Raw genomic sequence first — 11,735 nt, 5'->3', positions numbered from 1 at the left:
TAGCAAGTACCTACCAGCCCCGTAATTCTGGACCTTGTAGGTGTACACAAGGTCTTCAACCCGGAACTCCATGTCCAGTTTGCCGGCCAGGTGGTCGACCAAGTGCATCACCCTCTAGACCTGCGGCAATAGTTGCGCCGGCGGCACCGCTAGTGCCCTTAGAACTCCTCGCACCAGTGGCGAGAAGGGATAAGTATACCCAATTCTAAAGGGATACTCATAGAAGCACACCCAACCGTCCGATACCCAATCGGCCCGTTCGTCGGGCTGCGGCAAACGAATTACCGCCGACGGAGGAAAACCACACTCCTCCCTGAGCGTCTCCACATCCTGCTTCCCCCAAGTGGCCGGCCGAGCATTCTTTTTGTCCAGAATGTGGGTAGGGCTGAAAATCGGCCCCTCAGTCAGATCGCACTCCACCACCACTCTCTTGTTCTTCGCACGGGTGGATTTCGTCCCCATTCGTTGTGACATAAAAGAAATCGAAGAAAAGAAGAAGAAGGAAGCCGAGCAGTTACCTGGGAAAAGGAGAGAGAAAGAACGCCGATCGTTTTTTTGTGGGAAAGAGAAGAGAGAGATTGCAGAAGTGATTGCGGATGGTTGAAAGTGCAATCCTATTTATTGGCGCAGATGGACGGTTGGCGTCTCCAAGGCAAAAGTCATCATGATCCTGACGCCGTCAGTGTTGGGGAGGTTAAGAGGCGGTTTCCGTTTTTTCCTTCCGTGAAACCCATTTCTCCTTTTTTGAACTTCCCGGAATATATTCAAAATGGGTTTGGGAACAATTGTTAGGGGGAAAAATACCCTCTTGGTGACGTGGGCATACGTGGCAGCATTGCTTACGTGGCTGCCAACAAGGCGTAAGGTGGCATTATTCGAACGGTATTCCCAACTGTTGGGCTCAAAATGGACGTTACAAACCTTTGATGAAGCCGGCCTTCATTACGTATTTATTATCTAATTATGAGCAATTATTCCATAAACGTTACGTTCTTGTTGTAAATGCCTATAAAATGGCTTAGTCTTGTCTATTTTACATACATGATTTCCGAGTAATAAACAAGCAATTATCCTATGCTATTACATCTTGCTCTCACCATTTTCAATTATCTAGCTCGATCTATTGTTAGTACCTTCATCAAGGCAAGTTCGTCTCTAAGACGAATTTGCCCAAAACAGGGCCTCCCGCGCCCGCATCAAGACTTGTCTTCGAACTTGGACTCAACCCCAAGTAAAATGTTTGAAGCAACAACCATTTGGGGATCCCATGGTGAGGGCATTCCCTTTGGTACTCCTTAAAACGATCCCAAGCTTCGAAGAATGATTCATCTCGCCTTTGCTCAAAGGATTGAATCTTGTAGCGACACTCTGTCGTCTTCCCATGCGAATAGAACTTGTTTAAGAATGCACTCGTCACCTCGATCCAAGTGCGAAGTGAGTTGGGCTTGACCTTCTTGTCAAGCCAATCACTTGCTCGCCCAAGTAGAGAGAACCGAAACAATGTCAACCTCACGTAATCCGATGTGACACCATTGTGCTTGATTGTGTCACAATAGTGCTCGAATTGTTTGAGATGTTCGTGAGGTGATTCATTACTCTTCCCACAAAAGGGGTGGCTTTGGACCAAATTGATCAAGTCGGGTTTGATCTCAAAGTTTTTGGCACCAGTTGTGGGGGCTTGAATACCACACGTTGCTTCGAATGCCCCCGGTATTCCCAAGTTCTTAACCGGGAGCGCCATGTTCTCAAAAACTTGCTCACTCTCTTTTTGTTCCTCACCAACACTCAACGATTCGAATCTGTTATGGCTTGATGAGCTAGACTGTACACGCCTTAGTCTCCTAAGTGTCCTCTCCAATTCGAGGTCAAGAGGATGGAGGGTCCTTTGTCGAGCACGCCCCCTATCAAGCATACAAACTCAAGAAAAACCATGAGCAATGCCAAGGAAAAAGAAAGCTAAGCTAAATTGCAATGTTTTTTTTGTATTTTCTAATAATCGACTAGTCTCAAGTTAAACTCAAAATCAACAACCGTTCCCCGGCAACGGCGCCATTTTGATATGGTGTTTTTTCGTCGTTGAAAGATCAACGCCACAATCAAACAAAATTTATAGAACCACTAGACCAACCAACTATATGAATTATAGTGGCAAGTAAAGGGATCGTCCCAAAGAAATGATGGTTCTCGAGTTTAAATGTCAAGCTAATTCGAACAAGAGGTTTGATTTGAGTTATCACTATGAAGCTAAACTAACAATTAAACTAGATTGAATCAAGGAAGCTAAACGTTAGGGAGTTGGGGATAGTCTTGGGAAATCGGGGGAAATAAACTACCATCTAGTAATCATGAATGATGCAATGAAATAGCACATAGGGGAATGAAAACTAATGGCGTACTCGCCACCTCTCGGATAGAGCACGCGAAGCAACCTAGCCTATAGAAAAGCTTTCGCATAGTCCTAAGCTAGATTAGTTTGTATATAATAGGAACTATCATTGCATGAACTAGGCTCACAATGTCTTGCCAAACCTAAATCATACATTCCAATCTAACTCAAACTAGCATTTGCAACTACTACTCAATTGATCATGAAAAATCCTAGCACTAAATCAATTTAATCACATCAATCATTAATCAATTAAATTATCAAATTCCCCTAATTAAGCCCCTAGATTCTCCCCTTTCCCTAACCTAAATCTACTCACTAGCCATTCTAGAAATCAAGAAATCCATTAATTCTACACTAGCAAGCATGAAATTGAAGGATTAGTAAGAGAGAATCAAAGACTAGAACAATCAATTAAACAATAAACAATCACAACAAAAGCAAGAATTAAGAAATTGAATTGAATTGCACAAAATTAGAAGAAGAGTTTAGAGAATTACAAATTGATGCTTCAATGGAGGAGAGTTTCTCTCTCTAGAAAATGCTGAAAAACTAACTTTGAGAATCTAAAACTATCAACCAAAATTCTCCCCTTAACAAAATAATCAAAAAATCTATTTATACGTTTCCCCAAATAAAAGCCAAAATTCGAATAAGAGCACCCCGCGCAGCCATTCGGTCGCACAGACCTTTTGTGTGACCGAACGTAAAAGAGTCATTCGAGCAAATACTGGGTCCTGTGTGAGCGAAGGCAGCGAAGAACATTTCCTTCGTCATGTGCGACCGAACGAAGAACCCTGTTCGGTCGAATGGGGTTTCTTTGGCTCATAATTCCTCTGCAGCATGATTCGCTCGAACGAAAGGCTTTGTGTAGGCGCACAACTCTTGTGCGGTCGAGTTGATAACCTTGTGCGGTCGCATCCAAAATTAGGGACATTCTGCCTCCAAAAACCAAACCTGTGCGTCTGAACAACAGAGCACGTTCGATCGCACAAAACCTGTGCTGTCGAGTAGTAGGCTCTGCAGTCGTATCCCAAATTAGAGACATTCTGACTCCAAAAACCAATCCTGTGCGACCGAACAACAGAGCACGTTTGATCGCACAGAACTGGATATTCCTTGTGCCCATTTTCACTCCTCTGTTCGGGCGCACAAACCATCACTCGATCGCACAAGCCCTGTTTTGGCTTGATTCTACTTGTTTTCCATCACTTTTCATCATAATCACCTATAAAGCACAAGATGAAACGAAAGTTATAAAATTCACACAAAAAGCTATAAAAACTATAAAAGAGTATAAAAACTAACATAAAATCCTAAGCTAAGAGCGACATAAATGTCGCTCATCAGCAGCTCTCATCCTTGGAGTGTTGATTCTTGGGCTTACTGGTGTGAGATGAAGCGGATACGACAGGCCCAGACCTTTGAGGTGCAGCGCCATTTCATGGCGATGCCGCAGCCTTTTTGGTACCCTTCTCCTCAGCAGGATATCTATCGCTCTCCCGGTACTCTTCGTATTTCGGAGTAGGAGCCTAACACCTCTGGGATAGAGCTAGATCATGATCTGGAGTGCTTTAGGAGCTGAAACAAGAACGAGGAGCCTGTGGTTGACATTACGGCTGATGATGACTCGGACTGTTCCTGCATGGTAGCGAGTTCCAGCTTGCCTCGGTTGGATTTTTGTATGGATTGCATTTGTATGGATTGTATTTTGTAGCTTCGATTTTGTATGGTTGGATTTTGAACTTGGTTTGAATCGGAATTTGGATGGCTTTGTATTTGAATTTTGCAAGGTTTGGAATTTTTGAATCTTGTATGGCTGAGAATTTGAATTTTGTATGGGTTGTGTGTGCTTTAGAAATTTGTGGCTACATGTATGCATGAAAAATTTTGCAAAAATTTCCCCATTTTTTCGGGTGTATATACCCACTATAAGCCCCCACTTTGACTGAGGTTTTTTGGTTAGAAAAAGCGAAAATCAAAGTATATTCAACTTTTTCTTATGCATATGCAGACTCTTGAAAAAAATTGCCCATTTTTTCGGGTGTATATACCCACTATAAGAGTCCACTTTAACTGAGGTTTTTTGGTTATAAAAAGAGCAAGTCAAAGTATATTCAACTTTTGCTTATGCAGACTCGACTTAGGACGCCGATTTAGGACTAGAATGCTTGAATTTTGAACAGATTGACTCGAAATTGGCCCGAAGTGCTAACTCAGACTGCTTGAAATTGCGCGGCTTGCGGCTTGGAATCTTGAATAATTGAGGCTGCACTTTGCTGTCCAAAGCAATAAAGAGTGCGTACTCGGAATAGTAAAGAGGACGGTGGCCTCGTCCTTGCTGCAGACCCCTGCGCCAAACGCGGGCTCCGGCGTCCAGCGTCGGAGTAGTACCATGGGGGGGTTGGCTCTTTGTATAAATAGGGAGGTCCGGATCATACTTTGCATCAATCCTTTCCTGCTTCTCTTTGTAAACTGATTCCTCACGAAGATAGAGAGAAAATGGCCATATCTTTTGAAAATGCCTTGAACTCTTGGATTGGTTCTCTAGGCAAGATGGAGAAAAGGGAGCTTGATGGCATGCATCTTGGGGTGCTCGCCTCCTTTCGGTTTGTAAAGCTTGATGTGCACTTCATTCTTGCTTCTCTGGAGGCTTGGGATCCAAATCATCATGTCTTCCTCTTTGGAAATAATGAGGTATGTCTCCTCTCTGAAGAGTTTAGTGCCATATTAAGGTGGCCCATTATGCTGGAGCCATGCATTCCTAGTGTTGAGGAACACTTTTTCTTGGGCTTTGAAAGATTCTTGGGCTTGAATCCCCCACTTTTGAGTGATGTTGTATATGGTAGAGGGGTGGATTTGTCCCTCCTTGCTACTTACTTTGCTAGGCTTGATGTCCCCAAGGTTTTCCGATTGAAGGCCTTGAGTTTTTGTATATTTTCTCGCTTCCTCTTTTTAAGGCAGGGGTTTGGCAAAGGTGATGCCTCCCTAATAGAGATTGTGGAGCAGTTTGCTAATAGCCAGGACCCAATGCCGCTTGTAATTGGCGAAACATTGATGGGCCTTGACATGCTGAAGTCGGACCCCTGTTCTTTGCCGTCGGGAAGTCCGGTATTACTCCAAGTAAGGATCTGGAGCTTTCTTGTATTGAATTTGTACTTGTATTTTGAATGTTGAATCTTGAATTGATTTTCTTGTATACTCCCCAAGGTCTGGCTAATGGATAGACTCATGTTGGTGGCACCACCGGAGAACATGGAAAGCTATAATAGAAAAGGGTTCACTGTGCGGCCCATGATGTATGGCCGACTTTTATTGGATGAGTGGCGATGCGCACTCTCAGGGATTGAATCTTGTATAAGGTGGGTAGTTCCTTGGTGGGGAATTACTACTATGAGATATGCACCCCGGCTCTACTGCTTTGAGGGTACCGAGCCTCACAATGTTGGTCTTCTACTCGCCTGCCCGATTGAAGAGACAGTATGGTTTGAAAAAAGAAGTCCCGGACTGCGCTGAAGAGAACCCGAGACCTGTTGCGCTGAATACAGATCGACTTAAAGTTTAGAGGCGGAATTGGGTTGCCAAACCATTCTTGAATATTCAGTTCCCACCTGAGCCAGTTACTCTACCTGTGGGGTACATTGTATGGATGAAAGGCCCAAGCTAGAAGGACACTTCTCTTTCCGGACCGGCTAGAGTGTGAGGTTCTAGGACTAGACGCCCTGCATCAACTGATTATGAGGAAGGTGACGGGAGTGTGGCCCGTCCGGTGCTTGACCGATCTGAGTCCAAAGGAGGTTCGTCATCCTCCCGTCTTGGAAGACTAGCAAGTTCCTTCTCCCGCCGCTTGGGCAAGGGGAAGATTGATGATTGATTGCGGGAAGAGCCAGGGGATAGTACTCAAGGTGCCAAGGCTCGAGAGCATAGTTGCCCGACCCTACATCTTTGTAGGCTAATTGTGTTTGAAGTTGTACTGGAAGGAATTGTGTTTTAAGAGTGTGTTTGGAAAATGTGTTTAGGAAGTGAAAAGGCTTTGAACTTTGCTTCACTTGATCCCAACCTTGTTCTTGAATTATCTTTGAAGACCTTAGAGCCAAATAAAGAGTTATTGTGTTAAATTCCGCTTGAACATGCTTTGTTTTGAATTTGCACATTTAGAATAAAGACAACAACAACAATTTAATTTTGAATTTTGAATTTGTTTTTTTTAGGATGCCCTTAATTGAGGAAATTTTGAATTTTTTGTATTAAAGTGGCCGGGTCTCAGAATGAGGTTGCCTACGTGTCCCGTTAAGGAATCAAGCCGAACGTAGTTCTAACTTACAGAACTTTTTGAATTGGATTTTTGAATTTTGAACATAGAACTCAGACATAGAACTTCTTGAGCTGATCGAGGTTTGTAAGGGATCGGAATTCTGTCCCGTCGACATCTGTTAATTCGACTGCTCCCCCGGAGAGGATTTTCTTGACAATGTATGGTCCTGCCCAGTTGGGTTTGAATTTTCCCCTTGGGTCCATGGCGCTTTTGCGAAGGGCTTTCAGGACAAACTCGCCTTCCTTGATGTTTCGGGTTCTGACCCTATTGTTGAAAGGTCTGGCCACTCGGCGCTGATAGACTTGTACATGGTGAGCGGCTTGAAGTCGACGCTCATCGAGCATGATTAGCTCATCATATCTTGCTTGTACCCATGCAGCTTCTGAGATTTTTCTTTCAAGGACTATCCTTAAAGAAGGTATCTCCAGCTCGATAGGTTGTACTACCTCCATTCCATAGACTAATGAAAATGGGGTTGCACCAGTTGAAGTGTGAATTGAAGTTCGATACCCCCACAATGCAAAATGCAGCTTCTGGGGCCAGTCTTTGTAATTGGTTGTCATTATCATGATGATGGTCTTGACATCTTGTTGGCTTCTTCGACTGCCCCATTAGTTTGTGGGCGATAAGGCGAAGAACGGTGATGTTGAATTTCCTGGAGCATGGGTCCGTTGGGATTGTTGTATTGAAGATTGTATGGTATCCCTTTTTGAAGTTTGAACTATTGAAGCTTGTAGATGTTTTTAGAACTTGAACCTTTGGAGTTTGTAACTTGAATTTTGTACTTTGGAATTGTAGATGCCTTGCTTGGCACAACCTTGCTCGGTTAGAGATTATAGAACTTGAATTTTGAAGCTTTGTATTTCGAATCTTGTACTTGTTGAATGGGTCTTCACATTCTCTTTGGAAATTGGTTTCCTGATCACTGATGAACTTGTGAGGAACACCGTATCTGCATATGATGTTTTCTTGAATGAACTGGGACACTTACTTGGAACCCAATACCTTGAAAGATATGGATACTTGGACTCTCGAATAAACCCGGCCTCTAGCGGCTTAGAGACTTCTTCTTGAATTTTGAGGGAAACGTCCGGTTTCATGCGACGGATTTATGCTTGATGGGCTTTAAAACTGATTCTCGTTTTCTGTTTGCGTCTACTTTTGTTTACGCGACTTCGAATTTGCGTGCTTGCCTAATAACGTCCTTTACGTGTTGTGCAGCGTTTGTGGGATTCGTTACAGGCCATCCCGAGCGTCGCTTATTTTTGTGGCGATCGTTCGAGTTTGCGGAACACGTGTTTCAGTATAACTCTTTGGGAAATTGGTTTATAAATGTTTGGGAAATTTTTAAGGTCGTTGGATTTTCTAGGATAGTTTGTCGCACACAATCATATATTTCGCTACACGTAACTAACATTCCATCATGAGGCAATAATAATATGTCATGTAGTTTATGATAGGCTTCTATGGGTAATTATTTGCGCTTGGCTTGGTACCGCTTCTATCGTAGATCCAACACATGACCCGGTCGAGGTAGTGTCTTCAACAGACGAATTTCGCTCAAGAGGCCAACCCGCAAGTGCAAGCCAAGGGGGCATGCAGGCGAGAGCGACCTAATGGGCGAGCGATTGGGTTCGGGATAGGTGTACTACCTGCACAAGTACCGAGTGGGCAACATGCGCGGCGTGTGCACCCCCCTATTGGCGAAAAAAGGTATCCTTAGTCCCAACTCCCGAGAGAGCCGAGATTCGTTATGCGGTTCTGCCCGTTCACATTAATATGCTGATTTTCAGGTCGTCCCAAATTGATGGGGAAATAAACGCGGGGTAGGATCGTTTCACCCTTCGGCTATTTTGATTACCTACAAGCACGAGTATTTCCTTCACTATCCCCAGCGGAGTTGCCACTGTGAGGGGGTCGAAAAAACACGAGGCTAATGCGTGACCTCGTCCCTCGTGGGTGTGACGCTTCTTTTTGTCAAATCAAGTGTAATTGGATTTCCAGTGAGTTTACACCCAATTGACTAGTAATATAGGAGTCGCCATTCAGTTTTTAACGACAATGAGAAAAACTGACAAAACCCGGTTATCGTGACATAAAGGGAGTGCAATTATGTTTGACCACGACGGCCGTAGGTTCCCTTGTGATCCCTAGTGGTGGGGATCGCTCAACGTACACCCGCAGGGTAGAGATTGAGGGTTCGGGGGACTGTAACTACCGAGAGGAGTACTCGCTCTTCGATAACTCCATAGGCAGGATATCCTTACTAGCTCAGCATAAATAATTGAAGGGACATGCGTTAACTATTAAACTAATCTTAGTTGATTTTAATAATATGCAACATATAGTACTAGTTCGAGCGCGATTATCTGATTTAGATTGTTTTAAGGGACCTAGCATGATAATCCAATTTCCCAAAAATATCATATTTATTAAGCGTGATCGAACAATCAGATTTTAGTTAGTTTAACAGTTCATAAAAGGGCGAGGAAAGCATTTAAACCATGGAAAAGGGACACATTACGACGCACCCTTGAGAGGTGCGTCACGGTTCTCAGAAAACTAACCACTTTGACTTTGCTATTTCTCCTTTTATTTAACTAATCTCAAATTATGGGTCGGGATACGTTATGTTTGATTTATGGATCGATTGCGACAGAACGCGTGATCGGTTTTGCAGCGTGAGGCTTAGGCTTAGGGGTTTAGAGTCAATACTCGGAATATAATTGTGTGTTGTTGTTATTCACGTCGAACTTAAGGGTCTATTTATAGGAAAGAGTGGCGTAGAAAGATAGTTTTTCAGGAATTTGAATACGAAACGGATTAGGAAAAGAATCCGTCCCAGGTATTTTCGGCGCCCAGCTCTGGGCGTCAAAGATTTCGGCGCCCAGGGCTGGGCGTTGAAAATAGGGTCTGGCAGAATTCTTTGTCAGATTGGACTCTAGAGTACGGAGTTCATTAAGAGACTTAATCCGAGTTATTTGGTGCGTATCAATTTTACGACGGAATGCGTCTGGGCCCTTTACGAACTCTAGGTTCGTTATGAGTTTAATTAATACGTTAACTCTTTTATCGAACTGCGATAGGAATAGAATTCCTTTTACAATTTCTATCTCTTTTAGGATTTACGTTGGAGTGCAACACCTAATTCTGACAGGTTTCTATCTTTTTATTCTTACAACTTTTAACAACTACCCTTTACGGCAGTTACTATTTTTAGCAGGTTTCCATAAATAGTAGGCTCGGGTGAAATGAAAAGGGTGATTGAGATTCGTTATTTTATAGGAGATGCGTTGTCAAGTGGAGATTTACGTTCTCATCATCGAACCTTCCCTTTCGGGAATGGGGACAAAAGTAGGTGTCTACAATAGTGAAGAAACCTAAAACTTGCAGTCAAACTATTATCACATAGATTAATGAGTTTGTGACTTGTAAGAAAGCTATGACGAAACCTAGATTCCCTAAAATGGTTAAAGGCCATATATAGACTCAAATGTTTTATATGGTTAAAGGCCATAAAACATAACCAATGTTTTGATGACAAAATTGAAATTTTGTTGATTTGCAAGAATGGGTTAACACCTATTGGTTGCAAATTGGTTTTAAGGATAAAAACCATCAAACATGGAATTGTGTTCACACACAAAGCTAGATTAGTTGCTAAAGGTTACAAGCAAATTCACGGTGAGGATTGTGTTGAAACCTCATGCAAAATCGTAATGCTTAAGTCTATAATTCAAGCAATGATTGCATATTGGTACATATGGAAATTGAATGACAAAACGTATTCCTCAATCAAATGTTGGAAGAAAACTATGTACATGGCATGTCATAGGATTTGTGGATCCAAATAATGCTTGAAATGAATGCTAGCTTATGAAATCTAAGTACAGATTTTAGCAAGCAATTGGGAATTGGAATTGTATTTTAGTGAAGCTAATAAGTATTTTAGTTTCATAAAATGTACATGATTCTTATAGATATATAAGAAGTTTAGTGGGAGTACGTAAAACTTAATTGGTCCTATGTGTATCACACACATATCTCTCTATTTTGAAATAACATTCAAATGCTAATGACTTAGATTCGAAATTATTCATCAATGATGGACCATGGCGAAACTTAGTACATACTGGGTATTAAGATCTATTTACAAAGATCTTATGATATTATTTTGGATTAAGTAATGGCATTTGCTAAATCAAACACGAAAGAGTCCATTGGAGATATTCGACCCATGTGAATAAATCTAAGTAAAGAATGTTTGAACTATGTATAAGCATTTACTAAGTTAAACATCAAAGGATCCAAGTGAGATTCTTAAACCTATATTATATGTCAAAGAATTAAGCTGGATTCAGTATCTACTGAAATTGAATGAGCTAAAGTTACATGAATAGAATTCAATTGAGAATAATTCTGCAAAAGAATTTATCATGTATGATATAATATGAGGATCGCCAAAAATGTATTGTATGACTTTAGGCATAACGAACATATACCAAACTCTATTGATCTAAGTGAAGATCAACTAGACTGAGATCAAGAAAAACTTATGGTACTTGAAAAGGTACATAAGAGTAGTTCTTGATTCAAGGAAATAAAGATATGTTAAATATTGATGCTACACGCATAAATACTGGCAAAGGATCAAGCAAGATTCCTTTGGAGTTAACCATTGACAAGGACGAGCTAAAGAGCATCGTGTTTTGAAATGGCAACATGGATTGGAGACCATGAGTTGTTGCGTGGGAAATTAAATATTAATTTCTATGTTCTAAGATACAGATGGAAAGTCTTCCACATATCTGTGAACTGCTTGGATAAATAAATCCAACCAAAGCATCACTAGCAACCTATACAGTTGAAGTAAAAATACTTATTGCCTAAAAAGCAATAAAATAGGGTTGTTTATGTTAAAGAGTTCTTCACTGAACTTGGGTAGATCACATGTTTGTTGACTTAATGGTTCTTCATTGCAAAATGCGTAGAACCATTATCGAAGTAGGAAAGACTAGATCACATAATAAACAA

General features: G+C 41.7%; 1 non-coding gene across 1 annotated transcript; it reads left to right on the top strand.

The window, feature by feature from the left end:
- Positions 1-1,262: 1,262 nt before the first annotated feature.
- Positions 1,263-1,368, top strand: LOC130466560 (small nucleolar RNA R71). The gene has a single exon (XR_008926762.1). It is a non-coding gene; the product is annotated as a small nucleolar RNA R71 (small nucleolar RNA).
- Positions 1,369-11,735: the final 10,367 nt, after the last annotated feature.

This window comes from Spinacia oleracea, chromosome 1, assembly GCF_020520425.1.
Source record: "Spinacia oleracea cultivar Varoflay chromosome 1, BTI_SOV_V1, whole genome shotgun sequence".
NCBI classification, from domain to species: Eukaryota; Viridiplantae; Streptophyta; class Magnoliopsida; order Caryophyllales; family Amaranthaceae; genus Spinacia; species Spinacia oleracea.
The sequence above is the reverse complement of the archived record's forward strand: the minus strand, read 5'-3'. Positions and strand labels throughout refer to the sequence as shown.